This window comes from Paramisgurnus dabryanus, chromosome 3 (genome assembly GCF_030506205.2).
Source record: "Paramisgurnus dabryanus chromosome 3, PD_genome_1.1, whole genome shotgun sequence".
NCBI lineage: Eukaryota > Metazoa > Chordata > Actinopteri > Cypriniformes > Cobitidae > Paramisgurnus > Paramisgurnus dabryanus.
The window spans coordinates 43845028-43860031 of record NC_133339.1 but is presented as its reverse complement, the minus strand read 5'-3'; positions in this window follow the sequence as shown (position 1 = coordinate 43860031).

Genomic DNA, 15004 nt, shown 5'->3' with positions numbered 1-15004 from the left:
GTGCTCTGCTCGTCGTCTCCAAAGAAAGAAGTAATTGACCCCTCAATCAGACGAAGTCTATCGGCAATTCCTTCTTTATACTGGCGGAGATTGGTGAAGTAGTTATCCTTAAAGTGCCTCGGGCACACAAAAATGACTTTACCCACAGATGTGAGTACATTTCTTACGCTCTCGTAACTTCTGCATCCTTGAGCTTGGACTACAATATCGCAGCGAGAAATATAAAATGGCGGATTGCTCGTAGTGTTGGGCTGGAAGTCGATTTCCTTATTTAGCAGTTCCTCTGCAAATACTGTGACGTAATTGTTCAAAAAACGTAATAGATAATAGAAAAATCAGAACCGGTTGGAAAATATGACCAAAACAGAATATAAAGATATCAACAAAGCACCTGAAGAGACTAATTTCAACTTTTATGTACTTATAAACACTACAAATATACAACAAAATGCATTTAAGAGCCAAGAAAGTGGATTTAGCATGATATGTCTCCTTTAATGCAACAAACCTCAGTAGTGCGCGAAGCAGGGATGTCGAAGCTGTAAACTGACAACGTGGACGGCGGGGACCAGCCGGCCGTGTCACAATTGTCAAATGAGAAACCTCTAAGACCATGCCCATGCTCTAAGACAAGTGAGCATAATTGTCACGGGAGGTGATAACGGCAACGATCCATAAATAACCTGTATTGACAGGTGCTCTAGTGAGTGATCTGTGACGCAGATGAACAGCTGATCGTCTGATGTACGTCAGACGTATCTGTCATACAGGACCTTGGACAGTTCCAGAGTGCTGTGTCTCGGGCACCGTCCGCATCTGAGAAATGACAGGCTTATGAATAAAGTGAATGGCCAGCCGTAAAAGCATGGTTCGCTGTTACCACCGCCGTCCGCATCTGAGAGATGACAGGCTTGTGAATTAAATGAATGGTCGGTCGTAAAAGCGTGGTTCGCTGTTATCACGGCCACGTAGATATAGGTAGGGGAGAGCGCCGCCGTGCCTCTGTAGTGAGGAGAAAAGTGTTCCACCCACGATTCGCGGGGGGTTTAGACTTTCAATGTCACTAGACAGAATGGATCAGACTTTGCATAAGGACGCCTCGTGAAAGGGGTCCTAGCAACTTGTGTCAATGTGTCATAAGGCACGTAATGTAGGTCGTGTCCCACGGATGCCATCTCCGCACGGCCATCGTAATGGGTTAATATTTTGAATCTTGGCAGTTTAAGCATGAGATGCATATCACTCTGATTGAACATAGCTTATAAAGCGATGCAATGAGTTTATAAAGGAGATGACTCGTCAGCTTGTTCAGGGGGCGAGATCTCAGTTTGGTTCGGTAAATAATGAAACCACCGTAGTTTGCCCGACCGCATTATCACAATAACACGGTCGAGAGTGCTGCAGTGCTAAATCATCCCCTTAAATGTACCGTATTCGCAGTACAAGGTGATTGATATGAGACAAACGGCGTTCCACGCGCCGAAGGCTGATTGCCGTCGTAAAGCGTGTTCAACCCACAGCAGATGCTGGGCTAGCTCGTAATGACAGCACTTCATGCAGCCGTATGTAACTTAAGCAAGCTTCCCGGCCGTCAGCTCGGGGCGGGACCTTTGCTTAGTCAAACTGAAGTGGACTTATGAACAATGCCACGATATTCAGCTTTCTGAGGCTCGTTAGAGGGGTACGTGTGTCCGTCTTAAACAAGATGCCGCGCGCATCTGACTGTGCGCGCGCTTTGAAACTTATTGTGGCGGGTAGCAAGCTCACTTGAGGTTGATATTACCCTTAATATCTCCGAGTATTGGAGCGGAGGTGTGAGCGTCTTCGGATCCGCTAATATAAATCAGCTATATGGCCGAAAAATGTCATTAACCGCTTGGCTGTAAGCCTTTGAGTGGCCGTCCGGAGAGGGCGCGATTCAAACGCTTGGGGCCATGCAAAAGTCTGAGGCTGTCGTCTCTCTAGGAAGAGAGAATAACAGCCGTAAGACTGTGCTCGTTTGCGCCATCAGCATCGTAGCGGAGAAACTGAGGTGGGCTGCGAGCGAATTTGGCAGAAAGGTGTTAGAGACACCGTACAGTCGTGGGGTGTCAATACACAGTATATGACCAAACCGGGGTTTTTCGGCAAGCGTCGACAGAATTATGGACAGCGGCCCGTGTGTGCGTATTACTGATTGCTTGTCAGTAAGGCGATAAAGTGTTTAGAGACACCGTACAGCCGTGGGTGTTAATACACAGTATAGTAAGCACGGAAATTACTCTTTTTTTTTTCTTCTTTTTTTCTCCGTGTGTGCTTGTCTATGCATCCATCTAGTCTCATGGCTCGCCGTGTGTTCATCCCGGCGAGAGAGGAACAGCAGGGGGAGCACGAAACATGGATTAGACACCCAAAGCATATAAGGGCGGTCCCGGCGTGGGAGGTGCCAGACCAGTAACGCGCTCGGAGGAAATTCATAGCAGAGAGGCTCACCGAGCTGCTGTGCTGGACGCTATTACAACAACGCCTGCTCTTTTAGCTTATAGCTTTATATTAAAAATATTGATCTTACCGGGCGGCCGCAGGGGAGACCTCATCAGGCATGTGTCCGCTGCACAGGGCTCGTACCACGGCAAGTGAAGGCTATCTTCGGTTCTCGGCCGGAAAGCGGCAGGGGAAGACGCTAGACCTGGACTCTGCTATCTTCGGTTCTCAGCCGGAAACGGCAGGGGAAGACGCTAGGCCTGGACTCCGCTGCAGGGCTTTTGTCAACGGCGAGGTAAGGCTTCTTCTTTTTCTTCGGAGCAGCGAGAGGTTCGCGCTGAAGGAGAAAATAATGAGCTCCTGACGATTGAACCGCGCTTATATAAGGACGTGTGCATCCCGCGCGCGGGTTCAAACGTCATTGGTCTGTACTTTGTACAGACGTTAACCAATAGGCTTCAGTCAAGGAGTAAACAGGAGTTTCCCCCATAGCGTCAGCTAACTGACGCAATGGGAAGTGAACCGTATTGAAAGGGAAATTCCGTTATCCAGATCGCGCATCTCGGTATTTGAAATTAATCACGTGATGATGACGCAACACTCACGGACACGCGCTTTCACAAGAAAGCGCTGCTCCAAAGGGCAGACGTTTATTGCTATCAGGTGTTCGTACAATTTAATTGACAAAACCTTAGGATAATTAATTATAGTTGTACTACTTTTAATTGAATTGATCAGTGTTTGTATAACTGAAAAGACGGACCCTCATGAAAAATTATATAGGCTATATTTTTTTATACATTTTTTCAATATTTGTCTAACAGGTAATTAAACAATACTACCACACAAAAACAACAGTAAAAACCACATATGGCATCTAATGGTAAATTCGTGTGATACAGTACAACAAAAAGTGCTGTGGTATTCCTGTAATATTTAGCTCTGTCCAAAGGCTATGGTTTTATCACACAAATACAACAGAAAAAAACACATATGACATCTTATGGTACATTCGTGTGATACAGTACAACAAAAAGTGCTGTGGTATTCCTGTCATATTTAGCTCTGTCCAAACGCTATGGTTTTATCACACAAAAACAACAGAAAAAACCACATATGGTATCTAATAGTAAATTCATGTGATACAGTACAACAAAAAGTCCTGTGGTATTTCTGTTATATTTAGCTCTGTCCAAACGCTATGGTTTTATCACACAAATACAACAGAAAAAACACATATGACATCTAATGGTAAATTCGTGTGATACAGTACAACAAAAAGTCCTGTGGTATTTCTGTTATAGTTAGCTCTGTCCAAACGCTATGGTTTTATCACACAAAAACAACAGAAAAACCACATATGGCATCTAATGGTAAATTCGTGTGATACAGTACAACAAAAGTGCTGTGGTAATCCTGTCATATTTAGATTCACTCATTTGTTGTGTGGTAGTTTCCTGTTGAACTGTAGTATCACAGGATTAGCACTGGACTTTTTTGTAAGGGCAACTCAATGACGCAACACGTTTGTATTTTAATACTATTTAATGTGGCCACGTTGAGACCATTGACTCAGAAGTGTTCAAGTGACGAACTGTGTCCTAATGCATTAATTGTTCACACGGGTGTGTGGTATCAGTTTGATCCATTTCTTTTGAGTTTTGCGTTTGGGTACAACATACAAGTCAGCATTAAAGGCTGTTGTTCTTTGTTGTTAAAGCATGTATATGTTAAAACATAATCAAAGGTTAATAAAATGTGACTTCTGTACTTTTGACACACTGATATTCATCTTACCAATTTCTGGTCTCCACAGCAAACTTTTGTCTTTACTGTCCTGATACTTATGGTGTGCACTTTATACTGTGTGTGCATGTATGTATGTATGTTTTGTTTCTCAAGAGTAACTAGTAACTCGCTACTTGTGTATTTATTTATTTATTTAGTTACTTGTACTTTTACTTGAGTAAAGTTTTTGGCTACTCTTTTCACCTCTGGTTATTTGTCATGTTGTTTTCTCAGATTGAGCTCCCTGACAATCTGACAGAAATGTCTTGTTGTGGCTCAAAAATGGGTTGAATACATGTGGTTCATGTATGTCTTCTTTAGTCAGTTGGCTCTTTAAGTTTTTTACTGGCTAACATCACATTTTGGACTTACTGTGGAGTGTTGAACTTGAGACTGTTTACATATTTGTTCCCATATGTACAATTTATGTACTGGTTTTATTTTTAAATGAATATTTTCTAAAATTGTATGACGTTTTTGTTGAGTTATTATTACACAATTCTTTTTCTGACCTTTATTAATTCTTGCCCCTGACAAATAACCCAAATTACGAAAAAGATTAAAACTAACACTAAAACTAATAAAAACTAAACTAAAACCAAGCATTTTCAAAAAATAAAAACTAAACTAAACTAGCAAACCCACTCTAAAAACTAATTAAAACTAAACTGAATTTGAAAACAAAAAGTCAAAACGAAATAAAAATAAAAACTAATGAAAAATGCAAAACTATAATAACCTTGGTCCTTACCAGTGCCCGAACCTGTGTACACGATATACTGATTCACGACCTCGGGAGCTAGGGAACGAATTGAGACACACGGTCAGTAAGCTGCTCCACGGCGCATTGTGTCAGTGAGTCACGTGACAACACAACAACGAATCACAGCAGAGCAGCAGGAGGGGGAGGAGGAGTAGCAAAGTGGGCCAGGATGTGAAAGCAGAGGTAGAAGACACAAGCGAAGTATAATGAACATAGAGGAGAGATATTTAAATTGAAGTATCGATTCAATTACAATTGTATCGATCTGATACCAATACCAGTGTTGGCATCGATACTATCGATATTTAGATCGATCCGCCCACCCCTAGTTGCTAGTAGCAAATCTCTTTTGGTAGTTTAGTTAAGTTAACTTTTACAAAAATCCAATGCTACGTGGTTTGGAAAACATACTACATGTGGTGGCCCGGAGGCGGTTGTTGTCTTTGTTGAAACATTTTGGATAGCCGCCAGGACGGCTCTGCCGCTGCTCTCGGCTAACGCCGAATCTTTGAACATTTTGAACAACAACAGTACCGTTAACGGTTACCGTACCTGGTCGGGGCGGTACAGGCTCTTGCTGGCGATTAAGCATGCGAACATGACAGAGTGATGACATGATGAGTGAGGACATAACATTCAGTCAAAGTAAGACCCCTCGTGGCTGGCTATTATTGCTACAGGTCCCGCACTTTTCATAAAAATGACACTTGCCTACTCCTCAAATACAGTTTCTCCAAACATGATTAAGTAGTATTTAAGATGATTAAGTATTTTAAGTAGTTATTATCACGATAATCTATGTCCAAGAGTCAATTTCCTCGAATGAGATGGTTTTTTATTCGTTACTTATTTGACACGATGCTATAAACACACACACTGACCTCCTTGAGCTTTTATTTTGGCACTTCTTTCGGCATTTTGAATTTGCATATTAGTTAAATATTTAGTTTCACCCGAAACATTTAATTTCAACATTTAGATTTATATTTAACATTTAGATTTTACATTTAGATTTAGATTTATATTTAACATTTAGATTTTACATTTAGATTTAACATTAAGATTTAACATTTAGATTTAGATTGTACATTTAGATTTTGATTTAGCATTTAGATTTATATTTAACATTTAGATTTAGATTTAACATTTATATTTAACATTTATATTTAACATTTAACATTTAGATGTAACATTTAATATTTACATTTAACTATTTAAAATATCTCTAAGTTGACAAATATTGTTGTAAATGTGCTAAAAAGTGAAAGTCAAAAATTAATACCATTGTTTGAAGCTAAATGTGACAAAATGTTGTTGATTTTTTTTGAGTATGCGCCACTTTACAATTGGCACCCCATATAGCACAGGCTTATTCAATTAGTTTTACCACAGGCCAAATTTTGCCAATACAAAGCCAATAGGTCCTCTAACCACAATGTTTAATCTGCTATTCTTGTTGTTGTTTTGATGCTGTTGTTTTTTAACAAACAAAATAACTGGATTTCCATGTAAACCAACTTTTCCTGCTCATCCCCACACCAGATATACTCACCATCAAAAAGTGGTTTAGTGGGTCACTAAACTCACAGTTTGGATCATTCAGTTAGAGATTGGATCATTTTCTCGATCAGAAAAACAGGGGCTACTGTCGCTTTAAGAGCGATTCTGCACAGAGTCACTCTCTTCACTGCCCGTACAATCTATACTTTAAAGATGGCTGCGAGATATTTAATTTTCTTACGTGAGGATAGTAATGACTGACAGGACGAAGTTGGATTGCGGATTGCTTCCTGTACTGCGTCTTTTCGCGCAATCGCGAAAGTGAAAGTAAAACTCGAGCGTGCGCTCAAACGTAATTTAAATACCTAATGCCTGAATTTCATACACCATTATTACCCATCCAAATCTGTGAAAGAATGCATAAGCATTTAAATATATTTTTTTCTCCCTATAAGTCAAGATAGCCCGATGGGCAGGGCGGGGATGCATTTTGATAGCCCGACTGCAAAGCACAATAGCCCCGGGACGTCGCGGTAAATGTCACCACATATCAGCTAATATGCAGCAGAAAGCTGCAGACTAGAGGTCTACTCGGGTCCAAAAATTCCTACCCGAACCCGATCAGACCCGCAAATGTGCTACACTGAACCGACCCGGACCCGTCTGTTGTTTTGAAAGCTGGACCCGGACCCGACCCGGACCCGTCTATTATTTAAAAGCTGGACCCGGATCCGACGAAGACTCGTCTATTATTTAAAATCTGGACCCGAACCCGTCCGGGAAGACACAGACCCGACCGGCAAATATTCTTAGCTAAATGTTATTAATAAGTCAATAAACAAGTAGCGAAAATTAAACTTTTTGTCTTACCCATAGAAGTACCCATAGAAGTAAGTCTTCTCCCTCCTTGTACCTGTATGTGTGATGCACAATCCTTATTCCATCCATGTTATTCCTCTCTTGACGATTGAAATGTTTAATGCTTATTCCAGCTTTTAAAGTCCACTTTACAGTCATGGTGATTAATAACGCAGTTTTACATCGGGTCAACTTGCTTAATAATGTTTGCCCATTTGGATTATAATAACGATTGCTCGTTCAGTGCCATGGCTGCTTTCGTTGCTTGTTTGCTATCATCTCTGTGCTCTTTGAGTCGCGAAAACTTTAGATATAACAGCAAGACGGTCAATTTATAATATTATTATAAAAATAAGAGAGCCTTCTAAATAAAAGAGCCAATTGTTAAAGGTAAAGTCATTGCGTCTCACTGCAGAAAATCCTGACTGGTAGCCAGAGACACATTAAAAGAGCACATGCGCGTTAGCTGCCTGGTTGGAGCAACCAAATATAAACTTTTTAACGCAATTTTAGCGTCATAGAAAAAATGTATGCGACCGTTCATCTAAGTTTTTGTTGCTGATTTTGAAATATTTTATTTAAATGTGAGTGTGTGTTCTCTGAGTCCGATTGACCTCGGGTATTACCCACAATGTTTAACAGACCCGGGACCCAAAGTAATAGAGACCCGACCCGGACCCGGCTGATCATTTAAAATATAGGGTCTCGGGTCTTCCGTGTAGACCTCTACTGCAGACCGCAAGTTACCTGCAGTACTAGCTAGCAACAGACCGTCTCTAGTGAGAGACTTGGAGCGTAGAGACGTTCTGTGGCTAGCTTACCTTGTTCCCAGATTAGATACTGGCAAACACATTATATTGCATTCATATTTTGGTATGAAAATCACCGCCAGTGTGGCGGGTAGCCTTTTGAATTTAGTCGCCAAACGGAAAATCTACCCGCATTTGGCGCTTGGCGGGTGTTAATTTCGGACCCTGTTATTACTTATAAACATAATTACCAAAATCTTGTGCAATGCCACGTGCTCTAATATAGATGGTATTAATTTTTTGTATTTTGCATGGATTAGACAACACAGTTCTGTTCTGTTCCAGAATCTAAATTACACAGAGTTGCATGTAGCTGGTATTAGTTAACGTTTTCACATATCAGGACCGTTTGGGAAAATATTACTTAAAAATCTGTTTTTTTGCTGTCTGATCTGACTTTCATTGTTTGTTATATTGTATTTTAACACATCTGAATGCTATTTTTACATATTATCTGTTCTGTTGTCAGACATAAAGAAAGAGTTTAAAATAGTGACTAAAGACGACCCAATAACACCTCGTGTTTAATCCAACCACCTATTACTTTAACTACTGCTAAAAATCCTTTATAAATGCAACATCGTCTGACAAAATCACCATACATTTACATTGAAGAGCTGATACGAGTTGATTTCGGATTACCTGTGTGTCTCATGCAGGGCAGAGCCTGTTGCTCTTCTCATGTTTTGTTATCAGCGCTTTTATTTTTAAATGCGAGTGACAGTTTTATTGTAGATCGCGTATAGCACAGACAATTCAGCGCAAATTCAAAATATCAGAGAATACTGTTACGCGCGCACAAATATCACACCATAGGGAGGGAGAGAGCTCGCGCACAGGGAACCGGTGTGTGTGGGGGAAAACACTACTAACCTTTGTTAACTCGATCAGCCATCTTCTCTGTCAGAAACATCTGTTGACTGTTGACGTTTACGTGAAAAGACAAGTACATGGAGGAACCCATGTGGAAAACACAGCCAACTTTTAATTCCTTCCCTCAGTGTCATGTGAGGAGAGGCACTGTCGAGCCCGCACGCAGAGAAAGAGCTTGCGTGCGAGAGAGAAAGAGGGTTACACAATAAGAATGAGTTCAACAGAAACTTCAATCACCCCCCACCAAAAATAAAGCAAGTTCATCCCTTTTTCTTTGAGCTGAAGTATTTTCAGGGTATCGTGCTTCACAATCATTGTCATTGTTGCCATCCACTTTTTCACAATCCTCCATTTGATGGCCTTCCTCCCTCAAGAGAAAATTGTGTGCAACACGTAGATAGGAGTTTTCCTTACTCAAACATGTTCTGAGGGCAGCAAGAATATGTTCACAAAAACGACCAATCAAAATGCTCGTTACTGGTTTAAGCCCTCAGCGGAGCCTTCAAGGCAGCTTCTGCAGTGAAGCAGTTCGAGCTCACCGTTGGTCAGATGAGTAGCGCAGATATGGTTAGATAGGAATGAGACTGTTTTTGAATTCAGCTCGAAACGTTTCGAGCATTTAAGTGACACGTTTTCACGTGTCCGTAGCACAACTTTCTTTTTCGTGCCAGTTTCATGTATTGGTTATTCAATTTTTTTTCCTTTTTTCAAACCATTGTCGATTGGGATTGGGGTTAGATTTGTGCGTTTTGTCACATTTTCAAACTGTTTTTGCGCGAGGATAAAGTTGAGTTTGGGTTAGAATGGCATTGTTTATACATTTATTTACGTAAAATTCAAATTGTTCTTGCTTGGGGTTGGGGTTAGAGTTGGGTTAGGGTGAGGATGTCATTTTATGTAACAGAAAGTTGTTCTAACCCCAATCCCAAGCGACAATGGTAAGAAAATAGGAAAAACAATTGAATAAACAATACATGAAACTGGCACGAAAAAGAAAGTCGTGCCACGGACACGTGAAAACGTGTCACTTAAATGCTCGAAACGTTTCGAGCTGAATTCAAAATCAGTCTCATTCCTATCTTACCATATCTGCGCTACTCATCTGACCAACGGTGAGCTCGAACTGCTTCACTGCAGAAGCTGCCTTTAAGGCTCCGCTGAGGGCTTAAACCAGTAACGAGCATTTTGATTTGTCGTTTTTGTGAACATATTCTTGCTGCCCTCAGAACATGTTTGAGTAAGGAAAACTCCTACGTGCGTAAAACACATTCAGCTGTAATAACCACTGGGACTTTTTTAAGGTCTTCCATGGGCAAGTATTTTAGTCGTCTCCATTTTCCCTTTAGAAGGCAAAATGCCGTTTCTATCACAGCTCTGGTCGAACTGTGGACTTTGTAAATTTTTTCTGTCTTTGGGACAAGTGCCCATTATCTCTGTATGGTTTAATGAGATATGTGCTGAGTGGGTACCCAGCTAACAGAAAAAAGTTCTAAGAATGTTCCCTGAAAGTTCCCAAGGTACCCAAAAACGTTCTGCCAACGGAAAAAGTGTCCAGTTTTCTTGACGTTCTAAGAACATTTTTGTGTTGTCTCAACGTTACAGGAATGTTACATTTTACCATTTTTAAACGTTATGACAATGTGATGTTTTAATGTTCACACTATGTTTAAAATAACAACTTTTTATTATATTGACTTGTTTGACTATTATGTAAATGATAGAGAAACATTGCATTTTATTATTTTATAAAACTTTATTTCTGAATGTTCAGTAAATATATTGCTGTAGAAAACACAATTCACTTATTAGGCTTAGATGTTGATGTTTTGTTTAATTTTAAGTCACCATTATTGTGACTAGTGTTTGTTTTAGTTGGACTCTTGACTTTTTGCTTGCTAGTTTTTTCCCTGGTTGTGATAACTTTGTGTTAATACACCACATTTGTTATGAACATGTAAAGTTAATAGTGTAATTTTGTGGTAGTTGGTACATAATGGTAAAGATCACTACCTAATTAATTTACTAATCAAAAGTGTATTTTCTGTCAATAATGTAAATGAGATCCAGCACTTTCACAGCAGTCGGTCATTAAGGAGTTTTTTGATCTGTAAGCTGGGTATGCAGTCTCCAAGCAGATGGTAGGCACTTCTCATCACATCCTGGAGATGGCCATTTAATGGGCAGTTTCGAAACACTCTAGCATCGTGCACAGACCCTGGCCAACCAGTGTACACATCCAGGAACATCATCTGTGATGTACACACTGCTTGGAGTTAAATACTTGCATGTCCTTTCCTGTTTATGTAACTGTCTCTATGGAATGTGGGTGCTAGGATGGGAATGTGTGTGCCATTGATTGCTCCAATGACTCCAGGAAAGCCAGTTTTGTCTTGAAAGCCATTTGCCAGGTTTGCAAACTCATCCTTTCTGGGCCATTAAATATATTGGTTACTCATTGTACAAAAGACCTTGCAAATGTCTGAAAAAATATAATGAAGGGTTCCTTTTGACATATCAAACCGGTCTGCAACACCCCTGAAAGCTCTCTTGGTTTACCAACAACCAAATAGAGCACAGCAATTTTTTCACAATGTCCAAGGTTCTGTTTACAAGGAAAGGACCAACTTTCTCACAGAGAGCCTGTAGAAAAGTATATGCAGCATTTATATTAGAAGTTTCTACATCCCTATGATGCTGTAAATAAGCTAAGACAAATCTTGCTTTGGCTGTTGTATTCACACTGATGCACATATTGTAGGGTGACCATACGTGCCATTCTTCCCGGATGCATCCCGTCCAGGATTTCGGTGCGTCTTCTGGAAGTCGTATTTGTTGACCGCATATGGCATTCAGTTAAAAACATAAGATATACAATCGTAGTTTCATTCTTACCTTAAAATGTAACGGCTGCTTTTCTGTAATAATAATAATCCTCTAAGACGAACCCAAAATCCTGGAAGGGATGCGTCCGGGAAAAATGGCACGTATGGTCACCCTAACATATTGCTTTATACCAGGGGTGTCAAACTCATTTTAGGCTGAGGGCCGGATGGTAAATAACGCCATGATATGAGGGCCGGATAATTTTTTTAAACCTTAGTGTGCTGATAATTGTGTTAATATTAACTAAACAAACCAATTAATTAGTTTGTTTAGCAAGAAAACTAGAGAAACACACAGCTCTGTGAAAACTACATTTCATAAGGTCACACTCATACTATACATATTATACACACAAATTAACATCTTTACAAAATCCACTGGCCTTAGGTTAAAAATCCTTAATTTAACTTCTTTTGCATTATTCCTTAAAGGGGCGGTGAATTTATTGATTTTATTGTTTTATACTGTTGTCTGATGTCTACTTATGATGTTCGCGTGGTTTTTACATTTAAAAATTTAAAATTTAAACTCGACGTGACTAAATTACCGTATACAACACAGTAAGCGCGCATCAGAATCTAAATTGCGGCTGATTAATCCTTATCAATAACTTTGTATATTTCTATTGTGCTTGTGAGGTTGCTCTTAGATACACGTAATGTTACATACCACAGTTATATGATAAAAAAAGCTTTGTTGAGTGTTGGACCTTTCAAACGCAACTCACCTAAATTACCGTATACAACACAGTAAGCGCGCATCAGAATCTAAACTGCGGCTGATTAATCCTTCTTTATCAATTTAGACACGGATGTTACAACAGACATATCAAGCGATCTCTTCTTACAAAGCAATAGTGAAACACAGTAACTTAAATAAACTTACTGTGTACTGCTGTGTCATTTTTGTCAGATCCAATATTAGTGGTGTTTTTAATCACAGTCTCTCTGCAAATCCAGCATCGACTTCTTTACAAATGAATCCGTGTACACAAAGTAAACACTCCCCACTCGAGCTGGAACTTCTTTAACAACAAACTTTATCCACGCATTCCTAATGTTGAGACTCCATTATCCAGCGTCTGTGTTCTTCCCATAGACCGTTCTTCCACAACCAAAAATGCGTTTCCATGGTTACTTCAGATCACGCGTCAAAATAAAATTCTCTCAGAAAAAATGTATTTAAAGTCATTTTGGTTACATTTGGCAATCTTTAAATACATGTTTACTTAATGTTGAGACACACGTGTGTCACGCGAAGCTGTGGGCGGGGCTACAAAAGTGGTCCTTGTATTTGGCTATGAGGAGGTGCTTCAATTCTACTTTGACGTCATACTTTTCCGAATCTCACACTGGCTTGTTTTACTGGCTTGGTGCCAAAAACTGTTATATTTCAGTAGCACGGACGTTTTCAGTTCTGAAACTTGCAGGATGTTCATTTAAGTATGATTACCTCTTGTATAACAAATTATCGAGATAAAATTGAGTATTTGATTCACCGCTCCTTTAGTGCCAAATTATTTATAAATCATTCACTTTTCTTTGGAATATATTTTTAATGAGAACAGTCATTTAGAAAATGAAAATGCTAGATGGGGCAGTGGCCCAAACCAAAAAGGGGGGTGGTACTATTATTATGGTTTTAATAAAGTATAATAAATATAATGTGTTCTATTACTAGCATGTGATTATAATGGGAAATATAATAACAAGAATTAAAGTCTGACAATCTGCTAAATATTCAATATGATTTACCTGCTGGCTTGATGGAGCTTTGAATCCATGTTTGCAATGTTGAACTGCCTTTAGCAGCTTCCCTTTCCGTTCTCTGTCGTTATTTTGTAAAGGCATTGGTGTTTTTGTCTACAAAGTGTGCCAACAACAGCAAATTTAGTGTTTATATTAACTTAGATCTGATCTAAGTTAAATCGATCTGAAGATTAAATCGATTAGACAAGCATTGTAACGTTAATACTAAGAATGAGGCTATTTTGTTGTTGTTTGCTTGCTAAGTTGTTAGCACTTTTAGAACACCGACAGCAAATCATTACCGGAAGAAATACATAAACAAACTTCCAAATTACAAATTCTGCAGTTTAACAACTGATATAATGTAATGAATCTACCTGTTAATGCAACGAACTTCGGAAACTGTCGTCTTCGCTCTCCAGGCAGAGAGTGGACACAGAAATGCTGCGGAGCGGAAGTGGATTACCGGAATCAGTGGATCTTTAGCGGAGCAGTAACAATAAAGATTTTGCAAGATGTTTGGGCACAAGTTTTGCTGCTTTCCGCAAGTCTCTCATATTAAAAATGAACTAGACACTAGGCTTGTTGCGATAGTCGGTGAAACGGTGATTACCGGTGCTTCAGCCTCTCACCGGTTAGATCACTTGCCCACCGCGACACCGTCATTCACCGTCGTTTTGATATTTTCTTGTAATTAAATCATTTAGTTTCGTTAGAGAGAGCAAACACTAACAACTGAATGTGTCTGCTGGCTGAATCCAGCGGAGCTGAACGCGCGTCATCACAGAGCAGCGGCTGCGGGTGTCAGATTTCATTCCTGTCAGACTGCAGCGAGCAGGCGATGGCAGAAGCCACGTGCTTACCCGTTTTTGTTATAAGATGCATATATGATGTTTAATATAGGCGAGATCGTTTTGTTGTTGTGTTTTTCATTAAGAATAATAATAAACCCATCATTCAAGCAGCGCTTTATGGAGGAATAGCCGGTTGGTCTGCTTGGGACTTGCGGGTTTCTGTCAGAAGTACCTGCGCACATTGACTCAAGCACTTAAACCAGCTGTTGCACTCACATTTGCACGCAAATTCATATGCGATTTAACGCAGCGTACGCAAGCGCTGGATTTAAACAACAGTTGCGTTTTCACATATATTGGTGCGCACCGTGGTGCGGCCTCGGAGTGCACCAAAATACATTGTATCATTTTTCAGTTAGTGCGGTCTGTGTTCACATATATATATTTTTTACTTTACTCGAAATGCCGCACCGTACACCATGTGACAACGGTCAGCGCTGTCATTGGTCTCTGACAGCTCTTACC